At 36.5% G+C, this 6036-nt stretch overlaps 1 long non-coding RNA gene across 1 annotated transcript; it reads right to left on the bottom strand.

Moving 5' to 3' along the window:
• Positions 1 to 484: 484 nt before the first annotated feature.
• LOC133816091 (uncharacterized) lies at positions 485 to 3240 on the bottom strand. Its single transcript, XR_009885008.1, has 3 exons — positions 2810 to 3240; positions 1745 to 1808; positions 485 to 584 (listed from the first exon to the last, which is right to left on the bottom strand). It is a non-coding gene; the product is annotated as an uncharacterized LOC133816091 (long non-coding RNA).
• Between the last annotated feature and the right edge of the window lie 2796 nt (positions 3241 to 6036).

The raw sequence follows: 6036 nt of genomic DNA, 5'->3' as shown, positions 1-6036 counted from the left end.
GGAAAATGGAGGCAAGAGCACTCAAGAATTTCTGGATCGAGCAAACAAATACATCAAGCTGGAGGAGGCTATCGCCAATGAAAGAAAGTCCCCAAAGGCTAACCAGGGCAAAAAGGAAGAGACGACCAAAGTCGTCGGTGGGTCTAGCAAATCCATCGGTAACAATGACAATAATAATAATAATAATTGAAGAAAAAGGGGAAACACTGAGCATGCGATGTCTGATAACAAGTGCCCTAAATAGAACAGATACAAGCTGAGGTTCACCAACTATACAGTCCTGGTCGATATTCGATCTGAAGTATATCAGGCCAGTCATACTGTAACGTCCCTAAGGTAGGGTACGTCTGCCACATACTCGTAATTCTAGGGTTTACGAGTATGTAAGGCACTTGACCAAAAGAATTAAATAAAATGATACGAAGAAATACAGAAAAATTTAAAACTTTTATATAAACTTATTAGAAGAAATTATTACACGTATGAATACTTTAAATTTAAGGCAGCCATATGAAAACTCTAAACCATTATTGTATTGCTACTGAGTCCGTGCTCCACAAGTTGCTCAACAGCTAAAGCCACACCTGGAAAAATGTTGGAAAATAACATAATGAGCTAACGCTCAGTAAGTAAATCTCATGCATACACATACACATGAATGTCGTGAGTTTGTAGTGCACATATACTAATATGCTGACTTATATACTTATGCATTTCATTTATTGCTCATGCACTTTCAAACTTTACTTTTATGCTCTTTCTTTTAGTTTCACGTTTTTATGGGCCCGATTTCACTTGTGCACACTGTTTGATTCGGCAAATGCCTGCAGGGCTTATAACATATATCATATAGAATCCCATGGGTTCTCCTCCGGCTAGCCATCATCTCAGCTAGGCTCATCATAACACTCATTTCATCGTTGCCATAGCTGCCATACTTATTACACATATGGAGGAGAAAGACGGGAACATGGCAAACATATCTGAATGGTCAACTCTGACCTAGCCCACACTAGTGGACGGCCACTATAAGCCATAATAGACCTCCGTCTTCTTTACTGAACTTACTTGATTTCTTCATCGAAACAGTGGCACCCTTTTTAACATCTTATTATCACTTTGCTTAAGCCTTGTGTCATTAAAATGTTTAACTTTACATAAAACTTTTCAAGGCATTTCATAACTTTTCTCATATTCATATGCATGGTCTTATATCACATAATAATGTATCACATAACTGTACATGCCATGCATACATGCTGATGCTGAAATGCCAATGTTCATGTTCATGACTCATGTTGATGGTATTCAATCAAGGCATTGTATCACATTTCATATAACTCAAAACATCTTTAGTCATAATACATGAAGCTTTGGGTTGGTGGCGTTGTTATACCTTAACGTAGAGCTATGGCTCAGGTCTAAGGTTTCCAGCCTAAAAACTTAAACGCTTCATATATCATAACATATAACAAATCATGAACATAGAGTAATCCACATATCCATCAACATAAGAACACATACTTGCACATAATTCATGTCATTCTTAACCAAGTAAGACATCTTTCACATATCACGGAATTCATCAATTACATATCACACAACACCCTTATGGTGTTCATATAACCATTTCTCACATACTTATCATATGCATCATCATCATATCATACTTAACTCATCAGATGTACACAATCAATGTAGTCATGCATCTTACACTTAAGCACAAAATGTGAGATTTACTTACCTTAGGTCCTTAGCTTATTTTAAAACGGCTCACCAAGAGTCAATCAATTAAATCCATACAAATCCTATTCAAGACACATAATTTATTAAATTCTATCAAATCTGTAAATATACACTATTGATAGTGTATATTAACAATACCAGAAACTATATAAATGATAATAATAATTATTATCAACGTAATGCAAAGCACTCTTCATATAAAACCATGCTTTAAACCTTGCTCATAAGATAATGTACTCTTATGATGATAATAATAATAATAATAATAATAATAATAATAATAATAATAATAATAATAATCCCAACAATAATAATAATTATCGTCTATAAATAAACTTATTTCAATATTCATAACAAAATACTTCAATAACAATACGTATACGAATGTATATATTCCAATAGTCATTTTGTAAAAGAAATCATATTTTTAACATAAAATTGTAATAATCAGTATAATGATAATAATATAAATATAAATATTTATATTATTATTAATTAGTCATAATATCAATTCCAGTGATATAATAAATATACTTTATCCAAAATTCACTGGTCTTACAAATATCAATAACTGTAAGAAACTAATATTGATATTATTTTAATATTCAAATATTAACAAAATATTAATATATAAGAATAATTGTTAAATAACATGTTTACTATAAATCACACTTTTTATATATATATACATATATATGTATGAAACTATATTCTTGATTTACTTAACAAAATAATAACAATAATAATTAAAATTACTTAATCATAATAATTTCCATATTAATATAAAATCAATTAAATATGTATTTTTATACTTTATTTAATATCTAATATTTTCTAGAAAATTGGACAGCACAACGGCTATAAAGTGGACAATTCCAAAAATCAAAACCTGTATCAAATATTCCATATATCAATAATATATATAATTCCAGACAGCCAGTATAATTACAGAAAAATATTCCATATATCAATAATATATAATTATATACTATAAATACACATAATAACAATCACTCTAATCAATCACAATTAAATCACAATATATAGGTAAAAGAAATTATACCAAAGTGATCGGGTTCCACAACAAGTCAAACGATGATTTTCTGAGACTCAAAACGTACTTCAAAACCCCGAACACTAAGTTTCGACCGTCGGTCTACGGTGGATCGCGGTGGCTCGTGGTGGGCCCACCACCCAACTATGGTAGATGTAGGAACAAGTTATTGGGTTTTGAAGCCCACAACACGAGGAACACGATGGTGGTGACGGATCGGCAAACGGATGCCCGAGGTGGCCGAATCGCAACTTTGAAGTCGCGGGGTGGCCGAACTTAAATTGAGTGGTTGAGGCGTTTAATCGGCGAGTGAGCTCTAGATTCCCGCGTGGGTCGATAGTTCGGAGGCCTCTGAATCCAACGGTCCGCAGCGTGGCTAAAAATGGTGGCCGGAAAGTACTCCTGCGTCGTCGGAAACAGTAATACGCAGAGGAGAGAGAGAGAGAGAGAGAGAGAGACTCGGGTAAAAAAAGAAAGGCTGAAGCCTTTTCTTTTCTTTTCTTTTTTTTTTCTAAATTATTTTTAAAATTACAGTTGGACCCAAAATACTAAAATTCTTTTCAAATTAGCCCTTTAGCAAAACTTTCTTAATTTTATAAAAATCCCCAATTAAAATTATATGACATTTGGGTCCAATACTTGACTACTCAAGTTTCTCTCTCTTTAATCTCATTAAAAACATAAAATCATATTTTAAACACTATTTTTCCATTACTATTTCTTAAATTTGTAAACTTGTACATTTTATGAATTAAAACTTTGATTTATAATAAAAATATTGGATATTACACATACCATAATTCCCTTTAGGCAACCATCCCCAATCAGGAAAGACATATCCAAGAAGGACACACCAAGTTTTATCGTTTCCACAATGACTATGGCCATGATACCAACGATTGTAACCAGCTTAAGGATGAGATCGAGTTCCTTATCCGACAGGGACATCTGAGAAGATATGTACGAGCAGGGGAAATTCCTAGCAAGGAGCTAATGGAGGCAACGAGCAGGCACCTGTACGCCAACGCTCGCCTCCTCTGCAGCCAGCTCCAGTCGCTGGTACTTTGCTAACCATCTGTGGGGGACCATATATATCTAGTGATGGTGGTAAAGCAAGAGAGAGATATGCCAGAACCCTACGTCCGGATTAGGACATAGAAATGTTAAACGTCGAGCAACGAACTCCAAAAAAGGCTCGAAGAAAGGAAGGGTTAATAAATTTCTCTGACATGGACGCACAACATGTCTGATTCCCCTACTCAGATCCTTTGGTCGTAGACAAACCTATCGCCAACATGATGGTGAAACGAGTATTGGTGGATACTGGAAGCTCAGTAAATATTCCATACAAGTCTTCACTGGAATGAATGAAACTACCAGTGCAAGATTTAGAACTAAGCAACCAGACCATCTATAGTATCTCTGGCGAGGGCTAGCACCAGCAAGGTCAATCAAACTCCCGGTCACAACAGGAACAGCACCCACAAACATAACATTACTCACCAGTTTTATAGTTGTTGATTGTCCATCCGCGTACAACGCCGTGATTGGAAAACCTATCCTGGTAGATCTGCGAGTAGTAACTTCAGTCTGGCATCTGGCCATGAAGTTTCCAACCGATGCAGAAGTTGGGTGCGCATTGGGAAATCAGCGAGAATTCAAAGAATGTTACAACTCCTCGATCACAACGGCAAGAAGAGGCAGATCGGGGTGCACAGCAGAAAAAAGGTTACTGGTGGTAAACGAGTCACAAGCCCGATCAGGTGATCTAGTCACCAAATAGGGCAATGCTCAAAGTGAGGATAGGGACAAAGATCCTCGGTTTGGGGATTTTGAAGAAAGCATTGGACTCATGGAAGACCTCGAGGAGGTCCAGCTAGAAGAAAAAGATCCAACCAGAGTTGTGAAAGTCGGTAAAAAGTTAGAGACAACAATAAAAAAAGAGATGGTGGAGTTTTTTAGGAAACACCAGGAGGTCTTTACGTGGTCTCATAAATACATGGTTGGGATAGACCCAGTAGTTATCAGCCATGTCCATAATATAGACAAAAACCACCCACCAGTCAACAAAAAAGAAGGTTGCTCGACAAGGACAGGTCGAAAGCCTTAAAGGAAGAAGTCAAGAAGCTGAAGGAAAACGGATTAGGGTAGCGTTTTATCCATCTTGAGTCTCTAATCTCGTACTAGTTCCTAAACCAAATGGTAAGTGGAGAACGTACGTGGATTTCACAGACCTTAATAATGTCTGCCTGAAGGATTGTTTCCCACTTCCAAGAATCGACTAGCTGGTCGATGTTACATCAGGATATGGAATTTGGTCATTCATTAATACATACTCCGACTATAATCAAATTAGTATGAATCCACTTGATGAAGAACACACTAGCTTTCAAACAGATACGGGGCTTTTTTGCTACAAAGTAATGCCCTACGGTTTGAAAAACGCCTGTGCGACTTACCTACGACTAGTAAACAACATGTTCAAAGATCTGATCGGCAATAACATGGAGGTTTACGTCGACGATATTCTGGTTAAGTTGAGAAAAGCTGGTGAACACATCAAGGACCTGCAGGAATGCTACAACATCTTGAACAAATATCAGATGAAGCTTAATCCTCTTACGTGTTCCTTTGGAGTTGGATCAGGAAATTTTTTGGGATTCATAGTGTACTCATGAGGAATCAAAGCCAATCCCGAAAATATTCGAGCACTAATCGAGATGCAATCACCAGCCAAAGTTAAAGATGTACAAAGCCTGACAGGGAGAATCGCAGCTTCTAGTAAATTCATTCTAAGTCTACGACAAGTGCATCTCATTTTTTAATCTACTTAGAGGAAACAAAAAGTTTGAGTGGACAGAAGAGTCTGAACAGGCTTTTCAGGCACTTAAGGCCCATATGTCGCGACCACGCATTCTATTCAAGCCGGTCGAAGGAGAAACTTTGTACATCTACTTAGCCAGAACAGAGTATGTTGCTAGTGTTATTTTGATCAGGGAGGAAGACAACATTCAAATGGCAGTATACAACATAAGTAATAGGCTAGTGGGAGCAGAATTACGATATCCAACAATAGAGAAATTGGCTTACTGCTTAATACTAGCATCAACAAAGTTGTGGCCCTACTTTTAGGCTCATTTGGTTTGACCAATGCCCCAGCAGCATTCATGGATTTTATGAACAAGGTGTTCAAGGACTTCTTGGATCAGTTTGTTATTATCTTCATCAAAGACATC

The sequence above is a fragment of the Humulus lupulus genome, chromosome 2, assembly GCF_963169125.1.
Source record: "Humulus lupulus chromosome 2, drHumLupu1.1, whole genome shotgun sequence".
NCBI classification, from domain to species: Eukaryota; Viridiplantae; Streptophyta; class Magnoliopsida; order Rosales; family Cannabaceae; genus Humulus; species Humulus lupulus.
Note: the sequence above shows the minus strand (reverse complement) of the source record. Positions and strands in the feature narration are given on the sequence as shown.